Genomic DNA, 19,391 nt, shown 5'->3' with positions numbered 1-19,391 from the left:
AAAATTGAAATATTTTAAAGCTGCATTTTCTATGTGACTGAATATATCGTTTGATCACAGGAATAAATTACACTTTACTACTGTATATATGAAGAGTTCAGATGCAAAAGCCTCTAAGTGCCATTTGAAATTTTCTTCTAAAATTGATAATTTTTTTATAAAGCTTGTATATTTAAGTTCAGTAATTTCACTTAAATGGCAATGAAGATTACCTATTATGTGAGATGCACATCTGATGTGTAAATGCACATCTGTTTAGCTGTGCATTTACTGAATGAGCACTGTGCCACTGTTCGTCCGACTGTTACTTTACTTCATTTTATTCTAAATGGTTTTAATTTACTGTATTTTATTTTTATCATAATTTTTATTTTTCATTATTTCTTATTTTTTATTCTAAACTGTTTTAATTATTCTGATTTCTTTTGATTATTTTAATTTCTTCCATGTAAAGCACTTTGAATTGCCATCGTGTATGAAATGTGCTATATAAATAAACTTGCCTTGCCTATTAATTGACAATTAAGTGAAATTACTAAACTTAAATATACAAGCTTGATAAAAATGACCATTCTAGAAGAAAATTTCAAATGGCATTTAGAGGCTTTTGCATCTGAACTCTTCATATTCACATAGAAAACAGATGTTTTACAGTAGAGTAATAGTTTGATTAACATTTTTTGATTAAATAAATGCAGCCTTGGTGAGCAGAAGAGACTTTTTTTTCAACTAAACATTGTAAAATTTTCATTGGTAGTGTAAGCATATGTGTATGTGTAGTATTTATAGAGCATTCTGTTGACTTTAGGATGCTTTCTAGGTAGGGTTCTTCTCACTAGGGGCTGTGTAAAGCTGGCACACACATGTGCATACCAGAGCCTGACCGGCCACACACACTCTAGTTCTTTGAAAGTTAATGGTTTTATGAGGAGCAGCCCTCTCTCTTGAGAGTGTGTGTGTGTGTGTGTGAGAGAGAGAGAGAGAGACTTTGACTTTTAGGGTCTCTTATTTTACAAAAAAATATAAAATATATTCCTTCATGTATAAAAATATATTACACTCTAAGAATTTTTTTCCCCTTAAAACCAGAAGGGAAAAAAACAACTATTTTTCCACCTTAGACATTAAAGGTGGAATAACTAAGATTTTTGCATTAAAATATCCCCAAATAACAAGGCTAGTGTTATATATTTAATTAAGATGATAACTTACAATATTCCAAATGTTTCAAACAATGTTTAAATCGCGAGAAAATTGAGATTTTAACCAAGGAAACGGGGCGTGTGAGCTGGGAGTCGCGAGTCAATCGCGTCATATCCGCGTTACCTCGGTTTCCGCTCGTACTGCGTGTAGTCCTGGACAAATGCGGAAGTTGTAGTTGTGCGTTAGCGTCTATCAAGCGACAAACGTCAGCTTGTTTCGCGCATTTGTTATGAAATGGAGCACAATTATTCTTTAGCGATTGCACCTGGTTCTGTCTCATAAACGCAAACGTCAACGAACGGTTCAACCAAACGACCCAAGAAGAATTTGTGTGGCATTTCCTAAATGGAGGGAACTTCGTGAAAAACTCGAACTAGAAAGAGACGCCGATCTTGCATGTGTTTTACTCGACAGGTGACGTGAGTAACACCGTGTTCTGTATTAGGCTTGCCGCGATAGACGGTGTTGACGGTGTTACCGATTTTAAGCCCCATCACCGGTGACATCACTTTCCCACCGTGACACCGCGATGTCTTGACTTTTTTTTTTAAAGTATTCGTTTTTGCTAAAATATTTATTTGAATTAATTAAAAATAATAATTTTCAATTATTTAGTTCTGAAGAGAGCATTATAATTAAAAATGAACTGCGCAACGCGTGCCGTCACGTCACAGATCAGCAAGCATCAGGATTCCATTTAGCACGTGTGGAGACGAGAACGAGTCAAATTACAGAAAAGCAAGATAATGGCGGAAGATTTGGTGTCAAAACGCAATGCAAAAGCGCCTGTTTGGCAATATTTTGGCCAATATATATTAATGTTAATAAATGCCAATTTATAGTGTTTTACTTTTTTTAGAGTGCTGTCATTTATGTAGGCTAAGGTCCTTTTTAAAGTTTTTATTTTATATTCGTCTCTTTTTATTTGGTTTTATCTTATTTAAACTTTGTTTAATTTATTTAGGCCTATTTTGTTTTCTTATTCGTTAATAAACGTTTTATTTTTTTTGGGCCCACAGTTTGCCGATTTTCACTTTTTTCAGCCTATGCATGGGGTTATTTTTATTCGTTCGTTATGCTAATAAAAGTTCTGTCTATATTTTATTCGTTTATTATTCTAATAAAAGTGCTGTCTAAATAAAAGTTTATTGTCAGCGAGTTGTTTTTTTTTGTTTTGTTTTTTTGTGTCCATTCCAGCAATTGACGCTGAATTGCAATTGACGCTTATTTCGAAAGTGAAAGTATGTCATTTATGTAGGCTAAGGTCCGTTTTGAAGTTTTTATTTTATATTTGTCTCTTTTTAATTGGTTTTATCTCATTTAAACTTTGTGTAATTTATTTAGGCCTATTTTATTTTCTTATTCGTTAATAAACGTTTTATGGTTCTTATTTGTTTGGGCCCACATTTAGCCGATTTTCACTTTTTTCAGCCTATGCATGGGGTTATTTTTATTCGTTCGTTATGCTAATAAAAGTCTATAAATAAAAGTTTTATTATCAGCGAGTTGTTTTTTTTGTCCATTCAAGCAATTGACGCTTATTTCGAAAGTGAAAGTATAACGCGCACGCATTTAAAAGCTATTTAACCCCCCCGCCCTGCCCTCCACGGTGACACCGGGATTACCGGTGTTGTCACACGTCGATTAACCGGTGGGAAATTTTCCTCACCGCGGCAACCCTATTCTGTATTCAAATTTCATGTCAGTAAACGATGCAAAACAATTAGTATTATTGTTAGAATGTCTTGATGTGAAAAATCGTAAGGTCATGTTCACCGCGAATACTGTTGACTGCATCTTAGAAAACGACGTTTATCTGAAAAGTGTTTCAACCGTCCCGGCTGTCCCCGAACATCTGTGATAATAACTAATTTACTTTTCTTGCGGTTATTTCAGTTTAATGAAAAACAAGCATGTCATTAAACGCAACAGTTATAGAAATCTAATTTTCGATTTATCCACGGTGGAGTTGAAAACAACAGTTCCCATCATCAAAGCCGTTGTTGTTGTTTTGAATGAAGCGCCCTCTAGAGGCATAAAATCTTAGGTATTGTAGCTTTAACTTCCAGATTACCATCAATGTCTACTTCACACAAATTGATTGATTCCCCATTTACATTTAAACGTCTCAAGATTGTCAACTTAGCTTATAATAAGCAAGCATATACGTGTTTTTATCAATCCCAAAATTGATAAAACATCAGTTGACCCCGTGTCATTTAATTAGCCTTTACGTGACAAGGATATTGCCATTTTTACCTGTCCAAATAAGAAATTTATTAAAATAAGTACTTCCTTATTGCTTCTACTGTATCTTGGCCTATAAATAAAGACCATTGGGGTAAAAACAATGAGAGAGAGAGTGAGACAGTGTGTGTGTGTGTGTGGTTCGCTAGTTTAGGTCAGTCTAACTCAGAGCATGTGGGGCAGAGTCAGCGAGAGGGTGTGTGTGTGTGTGTGTGTGTGTGTGCTGCAGTCCACTTTCATCTGTCTGCGAACACAAAGTCTCCTTGACACACACACTCTCTCTCTCTCTCATGTATTTATTTTACCGTGGGCTGGCGATGTCAGTTTCCCAGCACTCAGAGCCCCAAAACTAACACAGTCCGACTCAGAAGAACAACACACACTAATGAGCTCAGAGAGCAGCAGAAAACACTTCCATGAGTGTGCCTGAACACGACCAGTCCTCACACACACACACACACACACACTTTCTTCTCTTCTTAGGTCGAGACCCACATCACTCTCTGTCTAAATGATCAACAAGCATCTTAGTGACATCACTTCCTGAATCGTCTCAGTGCAGATGAATCTCTATACAAACGTGTCCTCAAACACACACACACACACACACACGTCTAGTATTCTTCTGGTGTTCTTGGATAAACAGGCAGCACTGGTGATACTGGATCTGCTTCCTATTATCACACACACACACACACACACGACATGAAGAAAAACCTGGAAGCAAATGAACCAGAAACCCTGCGATGGCCTCAATGGCCTGTCAATCAAACCTCCACACACACACACACACACACACACTCAGCCATGCTTTCGATCAGGGATGTGAATTTGTGCCAAAAATGCGTTGTTGAAAATCAAGGAGCAAAAGTCGATTATCGTTAAAATAAAAACGAGAGGATAAAAAGGAAAACACACTCACAATGACAGAAAGAGAGGCCAAAGGTCAATTTAATCTTTAGTGATTTGTCATCAAACTAACTGTTTATTAATTAAACAAGTAACATGTTTTCTTCGTTTTTTTTTTTGTTTTTTTTAATTTTTGTTTTTTTACATACCGGTACTTAACATACAATAAGCACGACAGTCCATTTTTGCATCACCAAACCAGATGCTCGTTTATGCGTACAATAATGTCATATGTCATAATAATGACTTCATGTGAACCTGCCTTGTTACTGCAATAACCTACTTTTTAAACAAATTAGTTTCAATCAAGATGCCACTGCGCAACACACACATTACCACGGGATAGCATTGAGCATCGCTCAAGCCCAGAAAAACATACAGCACGCCTGGAATAAAGTACGCATTTAACAACATGTTTAGCATTAGAATAAAGTAACGAGAGGAACGTCGCCTTACATAAAGTAAATGTAGCCTACTTTGTTACTATAGATGGTTACTAGCACACACTCTTAGAAGAAAAGGTTCTATATAGCAGTGTTTCCCAAACTTTTTTTCGGGGGACCCACATTTTAAAGTCGATAAATCTTTGTGACCCAATAAACATAAGGCCCATTCATATATCACAAAGAGAATGTATGCATTAACAAAATATGTATGACCATTTTTAAGGTCAGTGAAATGCAGAGGTGAAATGAGAAATGAAGAGTTGACAGGCATCTTACTGTTTTACAGTGTACACAATTTACTATAATAATTATTATAGGCTTCAATTAAAATATCCTGACAGTGAGACTTTGTAACCATGCATGGCTACCACTGTATAAAAAATGCCTAAACAGGTAAAAAAAAACTATACACACAATTAATTATACATTCCTCTACCCCCCTAATAAATCTAATGCAATATAAATGACTATAACATAGTATTCAAATATAAATATTCCACATTTATTGGGAATGTTAAGGCTGTTTCATCCGATTTAAAACTAAATAAAATCATTGAGTGATTTGTGGTTTGTAAGAGAGAGGAGTGTCCGATTGAAACGCTTCTCACTAGATGTCGCAACGCTGTTTAATAATAGTGTGCGGGAGCGGGAGTAAACGCGACTCCTTTAAGCTTTGTGTTTCGTTATCCACTGGCCCGTGCTGCCTAGTTCAAAGTAAACTAGTGAAACAACTGAAACCAGCGATGTTTTGTTCTCTATTTGTTATTACTGACCGAGAAAACGCTTCAGGTGAACGAATCCGAATTGTTTCAGACGTGCGTTTGGCCAATTCATGGAAAGGAAATAATCAAACCAACGAATCATTAATATCGCTGGTTCAGTCGACAGAAATACGGGACACGCATAAGAACTGCTGAAATATGCGGACTGTAAACTTTTCTCTTATGTCAGTCGGAGCGCTCATGCTTATCAAATATCAATAGCATATCAAAGCAAATTTAGCCGCACCACTAGAAAATAGGAGGAGGGAGGTTAGGGTGGCCTCGGGCCATATGGAGATGAATGGTGGGCCGCACTTCGCCCGCGGGCCGCCAATTAAATAGCCCTGATCTAGAGAGTATATACAGTATAGCACACTGAAAAATAGTGTTCGAATTGGGGACACATTCAAAATCTTCCGCCCATTCAAAAAAGACCCCGCCTTTGGGAATGACTGCTATATAGAACCTTAAAAGGAACTATCAGCGCTACATATTTGGAACCTCTAAAAGGTTCTATACACTCATAAAAAAGGGTTCCTCTGGGTTCTATATAGAACCCTGGGGTTCCATACTTGGCCAATAGAACCTTTTACCAAAAAAATGGTAAAAGCTTCCATATATGAAGCGGGGGATGGAACCATTTCTGGTTCTAAATAGAACCATTTCTTCTAAGAGTGTAGACCGAGACACCATGTTTCCCCGTCAGGATAATACACCGATTATGTCACATTGGAATTGCGCGAAAATATAACAATATTCGAAAAAGCAATTTCATGATCGAATGTCGAACGCAGTTCGACTATTCGAAGAACGCGACTCATCCCTACTTTCTATATAAACACACATCATAGATATTTAAAGCTGATTGTCAGATTTTACTCACTTCTGAATAGAATTTGGTTCTCAAACTACAGCAGATTACTTTTAAATCATGATGGAGGCCATTTTAATAGTGTGTGTGTGTGTGTGCGACGGACGGTCGGTTTTGGCCTTTGCGTATTGTGTCGTTTTTTCAGCATCTCAAACCGTGAGTGGCATGTTTTTAAGATATGTGTGAAGTTGGTGTGTGTACAGAACCTGTTTTAATTCATTCATTTCAATGTGTGTGATGGGTAGGTTTAGGAGTCGGGTGTGTGTGATTAGTATAAGGTTAGTATAAGTGGCGTGAATATACAGTTTGTGCAGTTTGTATAAAAATAATTAAGTCTATAGAAAGTCCCCACAAAACATGAAAACACAACATAAGTGTGTGTGTGAGAGAGATAAAGTGTGTGTGTGTGTGTGTGTGTTTTAGCAGAAGTAAAGGCATCGGATCAGGAAACTCTGTGATCCAGGAAAAGTCTTAAGTGGAAACACACTCGTCTGGTTTTCATTTGTCTGGATGTTTGCAAGCGTGTGAAAGATCTTCGTTCGAGACTCGTTTAATCTCCGGCTATTTAACCAGATGCAGATGAAGATGTTTCTCCTAAACCTCCGAGGAGTATTATCATTGCACCAGTTTCAGATCTCCAAAATGTCTCAAATGTTTGCCGAAGTCAGGGACACTAAAATATTATAGAAAATATTTCTAATTAAATTCATTTTATAGCTCTATTGACTCTCTTGAGTCTGGAGGTGTAGGAGAAACATCTGAGACACAGAGCTGGAATCAGTTACAGGAGCGTTGTGTGATATTTACGACAGAAATGCAATATTATATGCATAACTATTATTTCAGTGATGTATAAAGACCTTACTTAATGAATCGTTATGTTTGTTTACATTGAAAAGCGCAGACATGTTTCTACGGTGGCCCTAAAGGGACAAACGCGTTTCGTCACTATGCGTGTAAAGAAGCTGATAAAGTGCAAATTATTTTCGCAATAACACATTACTGAATAATTAAGTAAACCTAATTTCTTAATTTGTCTTAGTAAAGAAACCTCATTGTTTAACTGGCTACTCTCTGCGGTCTCAAACGACGACATCACTTCCTGTCGGCCACTTCTGTTGGGTGCAATTCACAACCTCACCACTAGATGCCGCTAAAAATCACTAGAGCCAGACCGATATATCGGCCGATATTAGGCATTTTCCAAACTATCGGTATCGGCAGTTATAATGGCCGATAAATGAATATTTAAAAAAAAAAAAAAATGGACGAATCACGCTTGAACGATGTCATGAGTGTTGGAGTTGTATAGTTTGTCCACCAGAGGGCGCTCTACACCGTCCCTGTTGGCAACACTCGTTGAGTTGGGCACGAGACATACGTCCCCATCAGTTCTCTTAACTCAAATAAGCATGACAAATTTGTGACTATCATGTCTAGTTTAAAATAAAGAAATAAAGAAATAAAATATCGGCCGATATATCGGATTTTAAAACCCAAAAAATATTTGTATCGGTATCGGCCTTCAAAATCCTTTATCGGTCGGACTGTACCTTTATGATAGAACGACACTTTACACACAAAACTTTATTCATTGATTACATCATGTTTGATGGAGATGAGGAGTTATTATTATTATCTTATTTAACCAGATGCAGTGAAAAAGAAATCCCAGTTGTTTCTGCTAAAGGTTCCTCTGAGGAATATTATTTAGACGAGTTTCTGGACATTTCGTCTTTGCTATCGACTCGCTCGAGTCTGGAGAAACACAGACAGTGATAAAACCACACTCTTCACACTTTGCACACGTAGACTTTATTCCTTGATTACATCATTGACATGAACAGATCATTATTTCTACTGAACCACGACGATGATGACGATGATGATTCTTCATCCGTCTTGAGCTTCCCCGTCCAGCCTAACCAATGTGCAGACTACTGTACAAACACTACTACCTGAACAGGTAGTCTGAACACTGGGCAGGCGTGACGGGCGTCTCGTGTCTCGCTGATCATGATGATGGAGTCTGAAACAGGCAGAATATGGAGGTCAGACACACGATGATGATGGCGCGTTCTGATTGGATGCTTCCCGTTTTCCGGGGAGAATGATGATGCGTTCCCTGTGGCTTCAGGTTTCACTCTGAAATTCCCTAAAACTCTGAGCCGATCTTACAATGACTTCTTCCGCCTTATGGATATCTGTTTTATTTTGTTCCAAAATCTGCTTATTTATTTATTTAGTTTTATTTCAATAGTTAAATTAAATTTAAGTAAGCATGTCTAATTAAATGAAATCATGAAACTTGTCCGTTAAACTTTTAATAAATTGTACATTACATGTTTAGGGCCCTTTGAAATGCATTTCCCCCTCAAATTCAGCTTTATGTTTTATTTTTTAACCAAATTCTGTGTTTTCTCTCTAATTAACTTAAAACTTGACTTTTTTGATGCATATGATTGATGTTTCTGGTCATAAATTTTTTTTTTTATCCATCTATCGATAGGTTTCTGGTTATTTAGCGATTAATTTTGATTGTTAAAATAAAATTATATGGCTATATATAAATATATATATATATTAATTTGATTAGATTAATACATTTTATCTATCTATCTATCTATCTATCTATCTATCTATCTATCTATCTATCTATCTATCTCCTTTCTACAGATATCTGGTTATTTAGTGATTCATTTTGTAATCTGACTGATGAATCTCACACAAACACACACTCTTGTGTCCTTCCTCACTGACCTCAGGAATAACTTCATCACATCTGATGATCTTCTAAGTTCTGCTGTACAATTAACAACAGACCAGCTGGAAATATTAATCACGTCTAAACTAAGACACATCATCATAACTGGACGTTTAAGAGAGTATACTGCACCTCATCCTCCAGGTCTGGTCCTCCTGAGTGTCACTTTTCCCAATATTTCTCAGACTTTGAACGTGTCGGCTGTAGCTTGTCCCCGAACACACTCCCTCATCCAGCCGGCGTGTGTGAAGCGCCTCGATGCGTGGACGCGCAGGCTTGACGTGGCACACGACTGGTCACTAACTTCTCCAGTGAGCGAGTGGAGGAGCTGAGAGGAGGAGGAGGCGGGGCTTCGTGCCTCGTCCCGCCTCGTCTGGGTTTCTGTCCTGCTTTCTTTGGGGTGGCAGCAGGAAGTTGATGGTCAAAGGTCAACAGGAAGTGAAGTGCATTAATTTGCCGCATGTGTTGTGTCATTTTCGGGGAGGGGGTCGGGGGGGTGTAGCGGGATCGTTTCGGGTGGAAAATGTGCATGTGTGAGTATGTGTGAGTGAGTGTGTAAGAGAGTGTATGTGTGTGTGACAGTTGCGTGTCTTTGTAGCGCTGCAGGAATGTCGGAGTTTCTTGGCATGACGGTGGGCCTGTAATAACTCCAGATGTGCGGGACTGTGTTTTTCCTTCTGAAGCCGATTTCCTTTCCCTGTCCGGCGTGAATAAAGAGGCCTTTATGCTGGACGACCCCCCCGTTCTCCCACACACACACACACACACATACGCAAACTTTGGGCAACTGAGTCAAAATCAGGACCAGATTTGATGTGGGAGGCAACAGAGATCGACCCACGTAAAGACGCTCATCACGAGTCCGCAAAACTACCAACCCGCTCCAGTCGACACTGTTAAAGAGATTATCCTGAAGAGTGAGGATGGAAAGAGTGGAAACCTTGTGATAATCTCACTAGTTACACTGCAGTTTAAAAGAAGTCTCTTGTGCTCACCAAGACTGCATTTATTTGATTAAAATACTCTACTACATCAGATCCTCATATTAGAGTGATTTGTGAAGGATCATGTGACACTGAAGACTGGAGTAATGATGCTTTGATCACAGGAAATAAATTACACTTTATTATATATTCACATAGAAATCAGATGTTATACATTGTAATAATATTTCACAATATTGCTGTGTTTTGTACGGAAGCCCTGAACCGCAACCTAAAAAAAAAAAAAAAAAAGTCAGTAAAAAAAAAAATAAATAAATCTGTAAAAAAAAAAAAATCTGTAAAAAAAAAAAACAAAAAAAAAAAATCTAGCATTTCGAGATTAAAGTCGAACTGTTTCGAGATTAAAGTCGAACTGTTTCGAGATTAAAGTCGAAATGTTTCGAGATTAAAGTCGAACTGTTTCGAGATTAAAGTCGAAATGTTTCGAGATTAAAGTCGAAATGTTTCGAGATTAAAGTCGAAACATTGTGCATTCATAACAGTGCGCGTCCACTGGCTCAGAGCGCGCGCGTGTGTGTGTGAAGTCGAACTGCCATGGATAAACCCAAAATAGTAGCTTTTTACTTTTATCTGAATTACTTATCATACTTTATCGTTATAAAATATAATGCGCCAGAATAGACTTTAGCCTATAGGAAAACCAACACGGAAAACACTTTTCAGACTGGATGGAGAAATCCAGCTTTATGAATGAATGAATGAATGAATGGATAGGGCATTTATATAGCGCTTTCATATATGCCTACACTCAAAGCGCTTTACAATCATATCAGAGAATCTCTCCTCAACCATAAGTGGTTATTAAATCTTAGGAAATCACAGGATCCGGCCAAATGATTGGATACAGAATGATGCACTTAAAATGTATCCAGAGCGCATTTACGGTGAAGAGGGAGACCGAACAGTTACTGTTGTGTTCTCGACCCAGATAGTGTTGACTAGACGAGCACGAAAACACCTCAGAAACACTGACACTAGCACGTGTGACGTGTGTAGAATTTTGTTGAAAGCCCAGATAAAAGTAAAAAGCTACTATTTTGGGTTTATCCATGGCAGTTCGACTTCACACACACACGCGCGCGCTCTGAGCCAGTGGACGCGCACTGTTATGAATGCACAATGTTTCGACTTTAATCTCGAAACATTCCGACTTTAATCTCGAAACATTTCGACTTTAATCTCGAAACATTCCGACTTTAATCTCGAAACATTTCGACTTTAATCTCGAAACATTTCGACTTTAATCTCGAAATGCTAGATTTTTTTTTTTTTTTTTTACAGATTTTTTTTTTTTTTTACAGATTTTTTTTTTTTACAGACTTTTTTTTTTTTTTAGGTTGCGGTTCAGGGCTTCCGTAGTTTTGTAAGAGACTTATTTTAGCAGAAGAGACTTATTTTAAAAACAAGCAAAAAAAAAAAGAGCTTTGAACGTCAGTGTACAGTAGGTCAACTACGCGTCTAACACTGAGCATTAAAGCATGTGAAGTTCAGTATAAAAACCACCTAGCAATGCGTTTTCATGTAAAAATCAGGTCGTTTCAGATTACTTTTTCTCCATTTAATCTCCACCCGTTCTTGTGGTGTGCATTGATGTGGTGTGTGTGTGTGTGTGTGTGAGAGTCACGGGAGGAGCTCTGGGTGGCGACTGTGTTTGCTTTAGCTACGGTTTCTCCTTTTGGACCCGAGCGGGGAGCTGGCTCAGCAGGACTGACTGCTGCACTGCAAAAAAATATCATTCTTTGTGGATATTTTTGTCTTGTTTAAAGTACGTTTGCATATTTTAACTGGAAAATTAAAATCAAAAATTAAATTGTTAAATTTGACATCTAAATGTGTTAAACTTGTTAGCGCATATAATTAATAATACATTTTAATTATTCTTTGTAAACATGGATAATTCACAAAAATCAGATGTCAAATTTAACAGTGAATATGCATATGATTCATTAAAATAATCATAAATTAAATAAACGGCATTAAAAAATTTATTTTAAACATTTTAACTGGAAAATTTCCCAAAGTAAATGTTTTGAAAATTAAAGTAAGAAATTAAGGTGTCAAATTTAATAGTGAATAAGGATATGATTGATTAAGTGAATGATCAGTTAAATAAACAGTATTAATTTAATTGTTAATTTTTTTTTAAATATTTTAACTGAAAATTCAGTAAAAATGTTTTTAAAAATTATATTAACAAATTTAGATGTCAAATTTAATATGATTAATTAAGTGAATGCTAAATTAAATAAACAGCATTAATTTAATTGTTGATATTTTTAAAAATATTTTAACTTTAAATTGGATTGAAATTAAAACAATGTAGCAGATTTTAGATGTAAAATTTAACAGATTAGTGTGTATGATTAAATTAATAAATTAAATAAATAAAAAAAAAACAGTTTTTCATCATGCAAATTGATTTTTCCAAATAAATTATGTAATCTACACATCTGCAAAACAATAAGGATCTTTACTTGGAAAACAAACGTTTTCAGTTTTTATTTTCATGTAAATTGATTAATTTATTATTAGTTTATATAATCACATGTACTATTGGGTTAAGTTTGACCCTTTTTCTCTCTGGAAATAAAACATTGAATTTTATGCAATGCATAAAACCGTATCCAGTGCAACTCTAATGCAGCTCTCTGTTAAAGTGATCCGTCCCCCTACATACGCTCACACAATCCTGTGGGAAACACTGTATTATTACATTAATATATTTAGCATGAGAGAATGGAAATGTTGTAAACCTGCACCGTCCTCTCCAAGACGTTTCACGGCCGTGTTTCTACTGTGAAGAAGCAGAAAAGGCCTCTGTTTGCGACTCCATCGTCCTCTCATTAAACTTCGGGAACATTTATGTACTTTATGAAAGAGTTCAGTTCATTTTGGCTCAGTTTTATTTCCGTCTGTGAACCCAAACACACTCTAAAGTCTTTCATGAACCGATGAAACGTTTGAACGCGGCTGCGTTTACATGCACAACTTTTGTTTCAATCAATGATGAATCTGAACAGAGTGTTTACATGAACGCTAAACATGTGATCGAGTTGATGTGCGCGTTTATATTTCACAAACTTCAAATGGGAATGTATGTTTTGACATGCGCACACTGGACGAATATAGAGTTTCCCGTAATAACTATTCTCCTACATTGGTTATAAACAGCAGACTTAGCCTAATCTTTATTTATGGTCATAATTTGGAAAAAAATTGCATATGAACTAGGGCTGGGTAATAAATATCGATTTCTCGATATTAATCGATTCTCATTTTTACGAACCGATATCGATTCTTAAATCTCAAGAATCGATTAGTCATTTGGGACATTGTATCGCGGCTGCGCGCATCCAAAAAAAAAATCGCAATAATCTTTGTCCTTTGTTACTATTGATATGAAACAAAGTCTCAATTGTCAAATTAGGTCCATTTTCTTTAGAAATTCAAAAACATAAATAGCGTTTTGTCGCTGTGGCGTGAGATCGTTCTGGAGAAGCAGCAGCGCTGATCTCTCTTCCGGCTTAATAATACCAGTCACAGCGCCAAATAAACATGAATGAGCATCTGAAAGTGTGTTAAAGATAGAGGACAACTTATCCAAATCCGGATCATGTCACATTGATTCACTCAATCAGCGTTTCAACCGTGGAAAGAAGTCAGTTAAACAGCTTGTAATCAATGTATCGTCATATTTACCTCAGAAAACCCACATGAACTCATTAGTCAGCTAGAAAAAATAACTCTAGAGAGGAGCATTTTGCTAAATATATACACCATATTACATATGCATTATAATCTTAATGTTCTTCAATATTTAATGCATATTTGAATAAATCTGGCAAGTTTTTATGACAGTCACCATTTAAATGTTTATATTTCATATCATCTTCTTATTATAAAAATAAATAAAAGTGTAATCTAAGTGTTTGTAAAGCTACAAAACAGTTCATTATTACCTTCATATTAGGCTAATGAAGCCCAACTAGACTCCCATAGTTTACAGCATTAGTTCAGAGATTTGATTCCCTTGAGAAAATTGGCCATTTATTGTAACTGATATCCAAAATAATCGAAATTGAATCGAAATCGAATCGTATCGTGAAATTTGTCTCAATACCCAGCCCTAATATGAAATTGACAATCAGCATTGATATGACACTTTATTCAACGTGAATGACTCGTTCAGCACTTCATACGCTATTAACGCACATGCGCAGAACTTTCAGTTTCGTTTTTCAATCTGATCGAGTGTTTACATGTCCTCTCGATCTGATTAGAAAAGAAAAAAAAAAGAAATTAAGAAAAGAAATAAACGCCCCCAAATCTAAATTTAATCATTAATCCGGATACATTTGAAAACAGTGTTTTCGTTTAAAACCACTCTCCGTCCACACTAGCGTTTTCAGGCGTCAAAAACTGACATTCGTCTGCGTAATAATGAGACTGCGTTAACTTTCGCGAATGATAAGCCTTCCGCATTTGAGTGCAAATATATACCATACCGCAAAACTTTACCCTATCTAATGATATACAAATCTGTTGGTGTGTGAACCAATCACAGACCAATATAAAACACACAATGAGGAAGGTAAAAAGGGGGCGGTTTCAACAACACTAGTAACTGGTGTTGCTTCTGAACACTGGCTAGCGTAGCCAGCCTAATGTATAGCCAGTGTTTGCCCTTGGCCCTGGGGGGGGGTCGACGTCGTCCTTGTGTGAGGCGGCTCGCCTGCAGACTTTAAAGCGGGACACTGAGGGGTTAATGTGTTTAACATGCCTGAGCCGTCGCTGCTGTAGACATTAGTGTGTGTTCAGAGCGTTTGGGACGATCAATTCAAACCAGACCTTCTCTTTCTTTCGTACGGCTTGAACCATAGACAGATTTTTCCTTTCTAATCACATTAGCTCGGCAAAAGGCCTTTGGCTTTACGATGCTGGGGGGAAATCTCTTTTTTTTCTTTCTGTAGCGTCAACGTTTTCATAGGAGCTTTTCCAAATGCATTTACTTTCAATTGCACACAGTCTTATATTTTATATCAGTTTGTTTGGATGGCTTGAGTAAATTAACTCTATTCATGCGCTTCTTTCTATGGCAAAATATTGTATGGCAAAATATAACAGCTTTCTGTCTTTGTTTTGTTCTTGACAAGGCTATTTTAGTCAGTCTCAGATCCTAGGGCCCTATAGATGTAATCCGTTTCATTTTTCCCAAATTCCAGGTTTTGCTTTTCCTGGATTGCTTTTTTTTTAATCAACTTTATTTTAATAGTTAATTTTTTTTTTAGTAAGCATGAAATTTTTGAACTTTTTTTTTTTTTTACAATTTAACACAAATTTATTAAAGGTTTAACAAACAAAAGCATTTGAAATGCATTTTTTGTTCTTCTCAAATTCAGTTTTATTTTGAACAAAATCTGTTTTAAATTTTCTAATGGCTTAATTAAATTGTATTTATAATAATTAAAAAGCATGTCTAATTAATTGAATGAATGAAACACTTTATTAAGTAAAAATTAAGTTTGTTTTATTCAGAAATTCTGTGTTGTGTGTTTACGTTTTTCTGGCAATCAAATGAAATGCATATACCATTTTTAACTAATATAATTTCTCTTTTGATCATATGAAATTAAACTTTGACAAACAAAGAGCTTAACTGTTAAAAGAAAAACCTTGATTATTCCTTAAATTGTTTTAATAACAAAAATTACTAATGTTAGTGTCAGTTTTATTACATTGCGATGTAGCTTAAGTCTACTGTACACTGTAAGAAAATATTGTTGGTTTAACTTAAAAAAGTCAGTAACCTGGTTGCCTTAAAATTTTAAGTTGATTAAACTGGAAAAAGTGAGTTAATACAATGAAGGAGATTAATTTAACCATCAGAAACTCAAAGTTATATGTTATCTGAACTAAATAAATTATTTAAGTTAATTTGACAAAAGAAAAAATGTTGATTACTACACTGTAAAAAAAATATTGTTGGTTTAACTTAAAAAAGTAAGTAACCTGGTTGCCTTAAAATTTTAAGTTGATTGAACTGGAAAAAGTGAGTTAATACAATGAAGGAGATTAATTTAACCATCAGAAATGTCAACTAATAAATTATTACAAAGTTGATTTGACAAAAGAAAATATGTTGTGATAACAAAACTTTAAAATATTTTTTACAGTGTACAACAATAAAATATTTCCGTCACAATTTCCTCAAGTTAACCAGACTTTTATTTCGAGGGGTTGCCGCGACGACTTGAGCTTCTGCGCCATTCGTTCACACAGACACACGCAGGGTTCAGATTTAGTCTTTTAGTGGTTTAATATTCACAGACACTAGCCTATATCGTGATTTAAGTGTACTGACCTCTGCTTTTTATTCATATTTGACAAATTCAGTGAACTAGCTAAATGATATCCAAGTTTCGGATCATTATGTGAGTAACTTGTGGAGTAGTTTAGCACCTTTACATTTTAAAGAGCTTCTCCGAAACCAAGAGCTGTATGAGGGAGCAGAATGACGCTTTCCTTTTTTCCTTTTGTGAATTAAAGACAGAAAAGAGGGGGGAAACCATGCATTTTGTAAATTGCCATTGGCCTGAGCTCAAGGCGCAGTCGTTCTGGTAATGAAGGGTTAGAGCGGCATTATTGCTCCCAGATGCTTCTCCACGTCTCTTTGATGCAAACACACACACACACACACACACACCACTTCATTTTTGGTTCAGCTCATATATAATACGTTTTTGGGTTGGTTCATATATATAATACCATTATGGCTGTATATGTCCGTTCTGACGCAGACGCATGAACGTGTGTAAACATGCACAGGTCTTAAGTGTGTGTTGTTTGTATAACCGCGAGAAGTGTGTTTATGAATCGAGTCAGAACTTCCTACGCTCTTATAATTGCGCTGGTATTAGTCACACCAAAAACAAAACAATGGAAATTATTCCCGGTTCAGTGTGTGTGGTTGATCTCTAGTTTTATAAGATAGATACGATGCGATGAAGGAGCGACATCTGAGTGTTGCTAGGAAGTGATTATCCAGATTTTTTGGGTCGGATTCAAGAAACTTTACAAGACCGTATGGAGAATCATTCAGTGTGTGTGTGTGTGTGTGTGTGTGTGTTTTGGGAGCTGGGGAGGTCAGAGGTCACGACTGATATACACTGATGTCTGACTTCTCACCCGCTGATGACTTCCATGCGTGTGTGTGTGTGTGTGTGTGTGTGTGTGTGTGTGTAACCTGAGGTTATGTTTAGTCGCAGCGCTGTGGTCTGTTGCTCTGTATATATGACTCTCTGTGGGTTTTTTTCTTTAAACACACACACACACACACACACACACGAAGTGTTGTGATATCAAGAGTTCTGCTAATTTTTTAATCTTTGTTGTCTGGGTTTGTTTGGATTCCCAGGGCAGATATATAGCAGATCGTCTTGATTTTTCTTTTTTATTTAACTTTAAAGGTTTCTTAAGCTGAGCTGTATTGGTGAATTTTACACAAAAAAAATGCCTGGGTCACAAAAAAGTTTATTTTTAAGAGGAAAATCGATTTTTAGGGCCATTAAAATGGTCTGAATTGTGTTAATTTTATTGTATTTTTTATTGTGTTTGCTTTTTGCACTTTAAGCTCTAATGCTTGACAATGCGTGCATTCACGTATGTGAAAAGTAATTTGCTTTTATATTATTTGTAACAGAAAAGGCAAACAATCTTTCTCATTTACCGTCAACATTCAGCAAATGCGCATCTACATCATTCAAACAAATCTCTGAATGTCTAATAAACATTTAATTTCACAAACCTGTTATTGTGTTTGCATTTTGCACTTTAAGCTCTAATGCTTGACAATGCGTGCATGCACGTCAAACCATTTAATATCACATAACATTTTATAGGTTACCGAATTTAGTTTAGTTAGTTAAATTAGTTTTTTAAAATATTTGAAATCATTTTGAAAATGACTCCAATACAGCTTGATTGTAACTCGACACCCTTGCCTCATTTAGTATGCGTGGTTCTATAAATATGCAAATGAGCCCCGCCTCTACTCACTCACTCACTCACTCAGAGATCCACTGGTTGGCAAACACGTTGATCTGATTGGTTATAAGGTGGTTTGTGACGTCAGAAACACCAGCAATTTCAAAACGTGTTTTTGAGACTGACTTTGGTTCAGTACTCAGCAATGCTGTCCACTTATCAACTTACACATGATTTGTCTTAAAGCAGATTAAAAACACCACATACACACACAAACAACATTAAAACGAGGGAGAGAGGAAGGACAGAATGATCACTGTTCCTTTAAGAGCGCAGCCATGATCGTTTCCTCTTTTCCCTCCTTTCCTCAAGTCTCTCCAGTCTCAAATCTGGCTGAGCAAAAGGAAAAGTGTGAGTCACTGAGCAACTGCTCCCCAGTCAGAAACTTTGTGTGTGTGTCTACAAATTTGTACCCAGAAGTGTCCAAAATCTCCAAAACTCTCCCTTTAGGGACATCCTCATTTGTAAATCTGGCATAAAAATAAAGTAATTAAAGGTTTTCTAAAAATGTAAAAATGCAGAAAGTTTTGTGTGATTATGTGTGTGTGTGTGAGAGTGATGGGTAGGTTTAGGGGTCGGGTTATATACAGTTTGTACAGTATAAAAACCATTACGCCTATTAGATACCCAAGTAAACGTGTGTGTGTGTGGAGAAGACGGTTGCCATGGCTTCATAGATGACGTCATCCCTTCTGCACCGTGGCGACTGTATGTTTTATGATTGTGATGACGAGCAGCGAACACACTCGGAAAACCCCCGAAACTGACGAAAACCCCCAAACGGAGTTTCAGAGAAGAGCTCAAACTGTGCAATCAAACTCAGAGATGTCTTTAATGCCGCTGTGGTGGACCAGACTCGACCGCTCGCCCGCCCTGACGGGTTATTTTAGGTCTGTCGACTCTAATCAGTTCCAGCCGCGTGTGGCGGAGACTGAACATCACTCGTATATATATATATATTATAAAATTAAAAAGTTCGTCAAGACAAACTTTAAGTTGGCTTGTGAAAGTTTGGAACAGAAAGTTTGAAGAAGTTTAAAGTAGTTTGAAGAAGTTTAAAGTAGTTTGAAGTTTAAATTAGTCTAAAGTTTAAATTAATTTAAAGTTTAACTTAGTTCAAAGTAGTTTCTAGTAATTTAAAGT

General features: G+C 36.4%; 1 protein-coding gene and 1 long non-coding RNA gene across 2 annotated transcripts in view; one reads left to right on the top strand and one right to left on the bottom strand.

Moving 5' to 3' along the window:
- The window catches only part of dnm1a (dynamin 1a), an 86,839-nt gene that overhangs the window by 49,657 nt on the left and 17,791 nt on the right, over positions 1-19,391 (top strand). The window lies entirely within an intron of this gene.
- Positions 8,234-9,505, bottom strand: LOC120471620 (uncharacterized). Its single transcript, XR_005620835.2, has 2 exons — positions 9,334-9,505; positions 8,234-8,466 (listed from the first exon to the last, which is right to left on the bottom strand). It is a non-coding gene; the product is annotated as an uncharacterized LOC120471620 (long non-coding RNA).

Source organism: Pimephales promelas, chromosome 4 (assembly GCF_988280905.1).
Source record: "Pimephales promelas chromosome 4, fPimPro1.hap1.1, whole genome shotgun sequence".
Taxonomy (NCBI): Eukaryota; Metazoa; Chordata; class Actinopteri; order Cypriniformes; family Leuciscidae; genus Pimephales; species Pimephales promelas.
This window is presented reverse-complemented; position numbering and strand designations above follow the sequence as displayed.